This window comes from Cavia porcellus, unplaced genomic scaffold, assembly GCF_034190915.1.
Source record: "Cavia porcellus strain 051 isolate PalLab524CR breed Dunkin Hartley unplaced genomic scaffold, mCavPor4.1 scaffold_6, whole genome shotgun sequence".
NCBI classification, from domain to species: Eukaryota; Metazoa; Chordata; class Mammalia; order Rodentia; family Caviidae; genus Cavia; species Cavia porcellus.
Window position 1 is genome coordinate 75,082,055 of NW_026947489.1, and position 11,713 is coordinate 75,093,767.

Sequence of the window (11,713 nt, forward strand, 5' to 3'; positions counted from 1 at the left end):
TAAAAGGTTCAGCAACACTCAGATAGATAACAAGTTGACCTCCTAGTCTAAGAACTATAGGAGCTAGTGGGACCCAAAATATGCAAAGCATCCTGAGAAGGGGAAAGGTGAGGAACTGCCTAAAAAAATAAAGGCAGAGGACATTGTTATAAGTCTATCAGAATTTAAAAGCCACAGTAGTCTTATCACTCTGTTTAGTTTGATTATATTTTGTTCCGGTCTGTCTACTCATGTGAGATTTGAGGGCACAGACAACTAACCCAAAAATAACAGGCTATACCATGGTAGCTATCCTTAATTTCCTATTAACTTAAACTGAAATCCTATGTTACTTACATTGCCTTACTATGACTGATCTTTTTTTAAAAATTTTATTTAAGAAGAAAAAAAGCAGAGGAAGGGTACAAGTTATACAGATTTACAGAAAAAAATAAACAGTAGGAAATCACTAGTTAATGGATTACATATTGTCATCCCAGAAATAATTGTTCAAGTCACAAAATTAAAGCTTGTAAAGTGGACATTCCAACAATGATACTGCAAACAGTTCCATTCAATGATCCAATAAAACTCTGTGATATCCTTTTCTACCTTATACACTCAAATATACATGCAGTTATATAGTTTAGAGCACTTTCTTTTCCTCTCTTTTGTACAATGACTATTACACATTTTGGGTTTCATTGCTCCCACGGTTCTTATTACTTTTTTGGAAGAGAGTAAAACCAAATGTGACATAACAGAACAGAATCGGTCAAATCAAAAGGGTGGATATAATAGATAATATAAAAACATAATACAAGGTAATCAACAATGGTTACCATAATGCCTCGTGCTACCTCTAATAGAATTGCCTATATCATTAGTTATAATAAAATTGAACAAAACAGTAAAGAACAAAACCGACAAAACCAAAACATTGGAGACATTGTAGGTTTTCAAAAGTAGATAAAAGTCAATGAGAATGGGCGTTATAATGAATCTCATTATCTTCACAACTGATGCCTAAACTTTTGAACCTGATACTATCCAGCAAAACAGAATAGGGGATCATCAGTCAAAAACAAGATGGTGAGAGTAATACAGGGCTTTAAATCGAGATAATGGAAAGTCAAAGTGGGTTACTATAATATATCCTGCTATTTTTATTTATTTTTCCCTTAATTAAAAGGATAAAAGTAAAAAAGTAAATAATGGAGTGGAGATTGAGATAAAAGAGGGCATAACAGCAAAACAGCGCAGATCAAAACATAACCATTTAAGCAGAATAGCATTTCACCACCAGATAATACTGACATAAAAGTAGTTACCATATTGTCTCTTTCCTTGAAATCCTTGAGTACAACTTCGTATACTGTAGCATTAAATATATCAAAACAATGTAAAACCGTTTAAGAGAATGACAGCATTACAGAGTATTTAGAATCGACTAACAGAAAATGAACAATGGTTTCTGTATAATCTCCTTGTCTTTAAAAGGTTTTTGCTTATACTATCGTACATAATAAAATCCAATAAGATACAACCTATTTAGACCAATGGAGACAGAAGAACAAAAGCTTGATGAGACTTCAAAACAAGATGATACTAAATCAGTATTACCTATTAAGATGTCATTTTCTCCAAAATAGCTGTTCCTATCATCCAATCTTCTCTGCCTCATTTCTGTTGAGCTCTTTTTCTGTCATTAGTTGTCAGTTTGTCTTCTTCATTTTGTTCTCTGCTCCATTCATTTTGGCCTCCCTGCCACTATTTCTGGATTCTTTGTATTTTTCTTTTTTTAGAATATCCTGCAATACTCTCTGTAGAGTTGAATTGGTGGTTGCAAATTCCCCCAGTTCCTCTTTATCCTGGAAGCACCTTGTTTTTCCATCAATTTCCAGGGACAGTTGTGCAGGATATCTCAATCTTGGCTGGAGATTATTGTCTTTCAAAGCTTGAATTATTTCCCCCCATGCTCTTCATGATTTGATGGTTTGTGCAGAGAAATCTGCTGTAACTCTGATGGGTGTTCCCTTGTAAGTGATCTGTTTCTTGTCTCTGACAGCTTTTAATATTCTGTTCTTGTATTGGATTTCTGGAATTTTTATTATTATATGCCTGGGTGTTGGTCTGTTTGGGTTGTAGGTAGCTGGGGTCCTGTATGCCTCATACATCTGAGTATCTTTACCTTTTGCTAAATTAGGAAAATTCTCCTGGATTATTTCTGTGAATAGCTTTTGTAGTTCATTTGTTTGTGTCCCTACTTCTTCTTTTATGTTCTTAATCCTTAAGTTATGGATCCTCTTATCATCTTCTTGTCTTTGTATTATTGCTGTTTGTTTCTTTGTTATTTTTAAGAAGTTTTTCATTTCATTCTCCCATATTACAAATCTGCCCTCCAGTTCAGATAGTCTGTCCTTAGTTTCTTTCAAGCTGTTATGCCAGTTTTTGATAGACTTCTTAGTTTCTTGATAGTCCCTTTGAACCTGCTTCATGTATTCTATGCTTTCTGTATTTTCTCCATCAAACAATTCTCCCCTCTTTTTCTGTTCTTCCACTCCACCATCTGTTTTTTCTTGGGTGGTGCTTAGCATTTCTCTAACTATTCTGCATACTTCTAGCTTCAGGTCATTGATAACTTCATTCCTGAACCGATGTATGAGGCTCTCTATATGACGCTTTATGTCTATTGGTGCGGTGTCCGCTATTACCTGTTTCTCAGAATTGGGGGCCGAGGAGCCTTTCTTGTTGCTGCCTCTTCCCATATTCTCTGTTCCTTATATATGCAAGCTTATATAAGAAGCCCAGCTTCTCTCCCTGTCAGCCACAGCCTGATCGAATTAAGCCGGTTAGGTGTTCTCGCCCGCCGCAGCACACCACGAAGTTCCAGACCAGGCAGCCTATGTGGGGCCTGCCCCTCCCGGCCACTGTCAGGCTCTGGGATCTGGGTTGGGCCATCCCACTGGGTCCACCAGCAGTGCCACGCAAGGCAGGCACTTTTCACCAGTCCCGCCTGAGAGCGGGATGTGTGGCTGAAGTTGCCACTGCGCCCTGCTCACACAGGACCTGCCCGGGCCCAGAATGTCCTCCACTGGAGTCAAACTGTGGTAGAGTGTCAGTTTCTCTCACTCACCTCACCACAAGTCAGTGCACGCCTCCCTGCCCATCCTGTTTTTGACTCCATTCGCAGATTGCCGTTCTCAGAACTTTTGCACGTCTCTCTCCTTGCTGAGCCGATGTACAGGCAGTTGCCACGTGGCAGGAAACCCAAATCGCGGCTTCTAATGGCGCAGGCTCCAGCCTCCACCCTGAGGCTTTTCTGTTCCTGTTTTAGCACCAGGACTACATTCCAAGTTGGTTTCTCTCAGCCCAGTTCATTCCTGAGTCAGCAGAGCGTATCTCCACCTGCTTATGTCTCCTTACTCCGCACCCTTCCTGACTTCTGAGCCGAGCCTTTCAGAGGGCCTCTGTAGTAGCTGTTATCTGTCTGCCACGTTCTCCCGGACTCTATGACTGATCTTGTTTGAAGCTGGTTTGTTAGACTGCTATTTTGCCTTGACTGATTTTATTCAAATTTTGTATGTTTGATAGTATCAAGTCTAAGAGTAGAGACAACTACTCTGAAGATGACAAGATGTAAAAGATATCCATTCCAGTTTTGATATTAACTACTTTCAAGTCCTACAATGTCTCCAAAGATGTGTTTTTATAAAAATAGCTGTGTAATGCTATGCTTAACTGTATAATGCCTGATGATGTGGGCAATTCTATTTAAAATAACAGAGAAGGCATAGTAACTACTGTAGATTACCTAATATTGTGGTCATATATGTTTGTTTCATTTCATGTTTTTCTAGAAATTTGTTTTGTTGTCTTGTTTTGATCTGTTTTTCCCTAAAATACAGAAAGGATAGATATACATGTAGAGATTCACACATGGGAAGAATTTCTAAACTGTTTACGGGAACAGATTATATAATACATGATATAATGAACAGATACTCTGAAGAAGAGACACTAAGAAACCCAATGCTCATTCTGTAGCATTATGATAGCAATACTATTATTCACTGTTCAAAGTGATATTAGTCTAGTCTCTTATGTTCAATTTCAGCATACGTAAAGATAAAGACAGCTACTTCAAAGAGAATGAGAGACATTATGGTAGTCATTATTGACTTCCCCAAAATTAGATCTTGAAGACCTAAAAAGCCTTCATCATCCTGTAATGATTTGGTTATTTCTATAATGTTCAGTATATATTCAATGCATGTGAATATGGGGGCAACTATTTGGAAGAAAACTAGAGACAATAAGATAGACAGTGAAGATCTCCAGTGGACTTGCTTTGAAATCTGTGTTTCTTTAAATTGTTTCCATATGAACTGTTTTCTTCTGTTTTGACATGTTTAATCTTACCCTCTTTAAGATAAAAAACAAGTGTGTAGGACTGGTAACCATATTACTAAGTTTTTGTTGGATCATTGAGCAGAACTATTTGCAGTGTCATTATTTGAATATCACTTTGTATGCTTTAATTTTGTAACTTGAACAACTATTTCTAAGATGACAATGTGTAACTTATCAACTAGTGATTTCTTACTGTTTATTTTTCTGAAATTCTGTATTATTTCTAGACTTTTTTCTATTTTTTTCTCTTTAAATTAAAAAATGATCATGTAATTCGTATTTTGGTTCTATTGATATGGTGGATTACATTTATTGATTTGCATATGTTGAACCATCCCTGCATGCCTGGGGTGAATCCCAGTTGGTTGTGGTGTATAATCTTCTTGATTTGCTGCATTTTGTTTGCCAGTATTTTATTGAGAATTTTTGCATCTATGTTCATTAAGAAGCTTGGCCTGTAGTTCTCTTTTTGGGGGTCTTTCTCTGGTCTTGGTATTAGAGTAATATATGCTTCCAGGAATGAGGTAGGGAGGATTTCTTTCCTTTCAATTTCATTGAAGAATTTGAGGATGGTAGGCATTAAGTCTTCTTTGAATTTCTTGTAGAATTCCACAGTGAGTCTGTCTGGACTTGGGCTTTTCCTTGTTGGTAAGGATTTAATTACATTTTCAATTTCACCAATTGAAATTGGGTTATTCGGGTTGGGGATTTAGCTCAGCGGCATAAGATTCTGCCTTGCAAGCAGGCAGTCATGAGTTCGATCCCTGGTACTGATAAAAAAAAAATGAAAAAGACAAAAAAAATAACCCCCCAAGAAATTGGGTTATTCATCAGTTTAAGATCTTCTTGACCCAGCTTTGGTAATTCATGTGTTTCTAGGAATCTGTCAATTTCTTCTGTGTTATCAAGTCTATGAAAGTAGAGGTTTTTGAAATAGATATTGATAACCTTCTGTATTTACAAAGGATCTGTAGTGATTTTGCCTTTTTCATTCCTTATTGAATGGATTTGAGTTTTTTCTTTACTTTTTTAATTAAGTTGCTAGAAGCTTATCAATTTTTATTTATTCTTTCAAAGAACCACTTCTTTGATTCATTGATTTTGTATTGTTTTCTTAGTCTCTATTGTATTGATTGCTGCTCTGATATTTAGAATTTCCTCCCTTCATTTGGCTTTTGGGTTTGACTTACTCTTCTTTTTCTATATGTTTGAGGTATAGCATCAGGTTGTTTATTTGTCTTTGTTCTGTTTTCCTGATGTAGGAATTCACTGCAATAGATATTCCTCTTAGGACTGCTTTAATTGCATTCCACAGGTTCTGGCACATTGTATTTGTGTTTGCTTGTAGATATTGTTTAATTTGTTCTTTAATTTCCTCTGTGACCCACTGATTGCTCAGTAGTGTATTATTCAATTTCCATGTGTTTGTGGGTTTTTGTGGTTTCTTCTGTCATTAAGTTTCATAGCACTATGATCTAAGAATATGCATAGGATAATTTCAATTCTTTTGCATTTACTTAAGCATGTTCTGTGGGCTGATATATGGTCTATTTTAGAGATTGTCCCGTGTGCTGATGAGAAGAATGTATATTCTTTTGTCGTTGTATGGAACACTCTGTATATGTCCATCAAGTCCATTTGCTCACAGGTGATTCAGTTCTGTTATTTTTTCACTGATTTTCTCTGTGATTGATCTGTCTCTTTGTGTCAATGGGTGTTAAAGTCTCCTGGTATAATTATGTTATTATTTGATTTTTCATTTCTGTTCATATTTGTTTTGCATAACTGGATGCTTTGGAAGTTGGTGCATATGTATTTAAGATTGTTATGTCTTCCTTTTGAAGTTTTCCCCTAACTAGTATGTAGTGACTTTCTTTATCTCTTCAGATCATTCTTGGTTTGAAGTTCACATTGTCTGTAAACGTAATAGCTATGCTTGCCTTTTTTGTGGGGGGGAGGTTCCTATTGCATGAAGTATTGTTTTCCATCCTTTGACTTTCTGTCTGTGGGTTTCTTTATGGGTTAGATGGGTTTCTTGTAGACAGCATATAATTGGATGTTGCTTCTTGATCCATTGTGTCAGTGTGTTTCTTTTAATTGGTGAATTGAGACTATTTGCATTAATGGTTATAATTGTTATATATTGGCTTATTTTTGACATGTTATCTTTCTGCTGTTGTATCTTTACCTTTCTATTCTGTTTGTGTGCCTTGCTTAGTGGTATTTTCTTTCTTTTTTAAAAAAATTTTTATTTAAAGAAAGATTAAACAAAACAGAAAATAGGTAGAAATAATACATATGTTCAGAGAAAAAAAACAGTAAGAAATCACTAGTTGATGTTGTCATTTTACAAATAGTTGTTCAGGTACAAAAATGGAACATGTAAAGTGGGAATTCAAACAGAGAGACTGCAAAAATTTCTAATCAACTGTCCAACAAAAACTTAGTAACATGGTTGTCAATCCTATACATTTAAACATACATGCAGTTATCCATATCTTCATTTATGTTTAGATTAAACAAACTAAAGCAGGTTAAAATTATTCTGAACAAAGAATAATAGTATTGCTGGATTTCACATCATGACACTCCATGATCAGCACTGGGTACTGTAGTGTCTTCTTTTTAAAACTGAATTTAAAGAAAGACTAAAAAAACAGAAAATGGGTAGAAATAATACATAATTTCAAAGAAAAAAAACAGTAAGAAATCACTAGTTGATGATTACAGATTGTCTTCTTACAAATAGTTATTCAAGATACTGAAGTGGAGCATATAAAGTGGGGATACAAACAGTGAGATTGCAACCAGCTCGGTTCAACTATCCAACAAAAACTTAGAAATATGGTTATCAATCCTATACACTTAATCATATATGCAGTTACCTATATCTTCAATTATGTTGACTTTGAATAAACCCAAGCAGGTTAATATCACTCTGAACAAAGAATAACACTATTGCTGGGCTTCACATTGTGACACTCCAGGATCATCACTAGCTATTTTAGTGTCTCCTTTTCCTCAAAGTATCTGTTCATTTCATCAATTGTCATAAGATCAGTTCTCATAAGATCAGTTCTCAGTTCTGTTTATAGATTCTACACATGCATGAGTCTTAACATGTATTTTTTTTAATTTTGAAAGTAGTAAAAATGCAACAGCAAAAGACAGAACAAAGCCAATTGAGACAATGCAGTGAAATTGGTACAGGATTTCACAGGAGGATACTGGGATAGTAGTAATAAGTACTATTGTATATCTCTTTAACTTAACAATAGCTGTCCAGTCAATTACATGTTGTAAAATCAAACCAAAAATAGAACATTGTAAAACCATTTGGGAATACTGAATAGAGCAAAAGAAACATAACCAAACAGTGAAAACAACCTATGCCTTCAAACAGAAGATAGAAGGAAATCCCCCATATTTGCTTTACTGCATATGGTCATCCTCCCAAGAGATGTTGAAACATCTATCCCCAGTAGCTAAGGGGGGGAGGGGCAGGTGGGAAAAGGGTTCTTGATTTTCAGCTCACGTGGCAGTAGGCTCACAGGTAATGGTTCTTCTCCAGGCCCAAGCTGCAGGTACTTACCAAGAGGGCAGATGAATAAGATGCCTGAGTCCCTCCATGGCCGGATCTCTGGAGCTCTGTTCTCCTCCTGGCCCACGTTGCAGATGCTTAGCAAGAGGGTGGGTGAATAAGCTGCCTGAGTCCCTCCATGGCCAGATCTCTGGAGCTCTGTTCTCCTCCTGGCCTGCATTGCAGACGCGAATAAGCTGCCTGAGTCCCTCCACAGCCGGATCTCTGGAGCTCTGTTCTCCTCCTGGCCAGTGTTGCAGACGTTTACCAAGAAGGCGGGTGAATAAGCTGCCTGAGTCCCTCCATGGCTGGATCTCTGGAGCTCTGTTCCACAGTATTTTCCTATGTGTGTCTAGAATGAGTTTTAGTATTCTTTGCAGGGTTGGTTTGGTGGTCATGAAGTTCTTCAGCTGTTCTTTGTTATGAAAGTATCTAATTTCTCCATCCATTTTCAAAGATGGTTTTTCAGGGTACATCAGTCTGGGTTGGAAGTCGTTTTCCTTTAGGATCTGAAATACTTTGTTCCATGCTCTTCTTGACTTCATTGTTTTTGCTGAGAATTCTACTGTGATTCTGATAGGCTTTCCTTTATAGGTGATCTGTCTCTTCTAACAGCTTTTAATATTGTGTTCTTATGTTGAATTTCTAGGATGATGATTATTCTATATCTGGGTGTAGTTTTATTTTGGTTATGACTATTTGGTGTTCTATATGCTTCACTGATCCATATGTCAGTTTCCATTCTCATGTTTGGAATATTTTCAGCTATTACTTCTGTAAATAGCCTCTTGATATCATTTGTGTTGTCCCCTTCTTTTTCATTTATCCCTATCAATCTTATGTTGTTTTTCTTTGCATCATCTTGCAGGTGTTGAAGTATTATTTCCCGGTTCCTTGTTATTTTTAAAAGATCTTCTCTTTCATATTCACTAGCTGCAATCTTGTCTTTGAGGCCTGGAATTCTATCTTCACTTGTGTTGAGGTCATTTTGCCAACTTTCAATGGAATTTTTGATTCCTGTATATCTCTTTGAATCTGTTTCATGCATTCTGTTTGTTTCTTATATTGTTCATTCAGGGTTTCTATCTTTTCGCACTACTCTAATTTTTAAAGTATGGCTTCTTTAGATGTGTTCAGCATTTCTTTTGTTACATTTTTCATTTCTTCTTTTATTTGGGAGATAATTGATTTGAGTTCTTTTATGGCTTCCTGTAGCTGTTTCTTTATTTCAGTTTTTATCATTACAGGTGTATGGCTTATATTTTCTTCTATGTATATGGCTTGTAAGCTTGCTTGGAATCGGCTGGAGGTTTGAGACTGCATTTTGGTCTTTAATTTTGTTATTTTCCTATGTTTCTGGGTGTAAAGTGATGTTCCAAAACTTCCCCCTAGTGTGTTGGAAACCTCCCGTGCATCCTCCAGTGGTTCAGGATGCTACATGTGGTCTTAACCACTGGGCGAAATCGTCCAAGTCTTTCCTGGAATGTAAACACACTAGAAATCACCTCGCATGCCCTCAGCTCCTGGGACTGAATGGAGGTCTCTGGGCATGGCTCAGTAAGACCCATGAAGACCTCCTATGTGACCTCTGTTGGTCCAGGATGCTGGGCTGCTTCTTACCCACTAGTAGGGATGTTCCAACACTTCCTCTGCATGCTGGAAATCACCTGTATGCCTTCAGCTCCTGGGATTGAATGGAGGTCACTGGGCATGGTCCAGCCAGGCCCACAGGACCTCCTGTACATCCTCCGGTGATTCAGGACACTGGGAGAGATCCTAACTGCTGGGAGTGATGGTCCAGAGCTCTCCCTGAGTGCCAGGATCCTGGAAATCCCCCTGCATGGCCTTAGCTCCCTGGACTCTTATTTGTATCTTCTTCTTGAGAGGTGTTCTCAAGACCATATGGGCCCATCTGCTCTTCTGCCACATTTAGATTCTGATGGCTTCTTGGTTCCATACCAGGATCCATTTCTGTTTCTGTGCAAATTAGGGAAAGGTTGCTGGATTTTTCTCACATCACTGTGCTTTAGACACTTTTCTTCTAAAGGTCTTTCTTCAGAACATTTAGGTTTCTCCTTAGTGCTTTGGTACCATTGTAGTGTTCTGCATCCTGAGAGCTGTTCCTGGTCACAGCTATCAGTCTTACCATCAGTCTGGGACATAGTTTTGAGTTTATGTTAGTTATTTTGCACATTAAATTCCCTAATGGTTCCACCAGATTTTGTGGTGAGCCATAACCAGCTATGTAGGGCTATGTCTAGTACTGGTGGTATGTCAATTCCAGACAGATATATAGCTCCACTGAGTTGCCCAGGCTGGCTTCCAACTTGTCATCCTCCTCCCTCAGCCTATCAGAGTGTGGAATCTCCCAGATGTTTGATTCTTTAGTGTGCTTCATTCCACAGCCCTGCCACACAACACAGTGTGCACTGCAGCCACAATATCAAAGCTTTTACCTTTTCCAGTTTGGCCAGGGTCAGTCCTATTGCATTGGGGTCATGAGGACTCCTTGTAGAAAACACTCCAATTCTTTCACCTTTCAGCCTAGGGAGATGCACTTTTGCCTTATAGTCCTTATTGTTCAAATGACCTTTTTTTTTCTTTCAAAAAACAAAATCCAAACATGAGAAAACTTTTCTAAGCCTGTCAAGGAATGTTCAGGACTATAAGAGATGCTCTTTCTAATACTCAAACAGGCTCACAAATTACTACAAATGAATGGCTGCTGTAGAATTACATTCTTGGCTGAGAAACAGGATTCCAAGTTAAAAGATTCCTTGTCTCCAAAGTTGGCTTCACATACCTGCCTTTTTATTGTGTTTTATGTTTTGCTAGCATTTGCTTTTGGACATGGAAATATTACATGATCCTCAAGGAATTCCCCAAGATTTCAAATATAGGCCTCCTCACTCCAGTTGTGTAGAACAACCACGCCTTCCAGTGTTAGTCCATATCAATACCTCCAGGTAGAATGACATTTCTAGTCTTTGTATATTGGTTTACATTTTTTTTAAAAAAGGAGTTGCTTTGCTGGTAGGCTCAACTTCGGATTCACTGAACCTGTTATTATATCTCATGGCAGTAGAACACACCCTTTGAGAAAAGCACACTTCTGATGAACCCTTATGAGTTCTGTTCATCTCACCTCTAGACATGGCTGCAAAACCTGTTCTTCACTGACCTCAAACAGCTTTAATAGACAGAACCTGAAGCATCTCCTTTGGCTGTTTCTCTTCATCATGCTTAATTTTTGCTCTGGGACTTCTCTTTCTTTACAGAGAAAGAAGTCATGAAGAGTCTCCTCTGCACTCATACATGTTAGGTTTTTTTTTAAAAATTTTATTTAAAAGGAGAAAGAGAAAAAACAAAACAAAATAAAGCAGTGTAAGGGTACAAGTAATACGGAACTACAAAAAAAAGAGTAAGAAATCACTGGTTAATAGATTACATATTATCATCTTAGACATAGTTGCTCAAATCACAGTATCAAAGCATAAAGTGGACACTCAAGCAGTGAGACTGCAAACAGTTGTGTTCAATAATCCAACCAAAAACATTAATATGGTCAGCTATTTAACACCCTAAACACACTTGCTGTTGTATCCTTTAGAGCACTTTTTTCCCCTCTCTTTTTTACAACAAAATTTACACATTTTGAGTTTTATTACTCCTTAGTTCTTATTACTTTTTTTGGGGGGGGAGAGAATAAAGTCAAATATGGCAAAACAAAGCTGTCAGTCA

General features: G+C 37.4%; 1 pseudogene; it reads right to left on the reverse strand.

Annotated features, from left to right (window-relative positions):
• Positions 1-9,818: 9,818 nt before the first annotated feature.
• On the reverse strand, positions 9,819-11,127 carry LOC100733222 (tRNA (adenine(37)-N6)-methyltransferase-like; annotated as a pseudogene).
• Between the last annotated feature and the right edge of the window lie 586 nt (positions 11,128-11,713).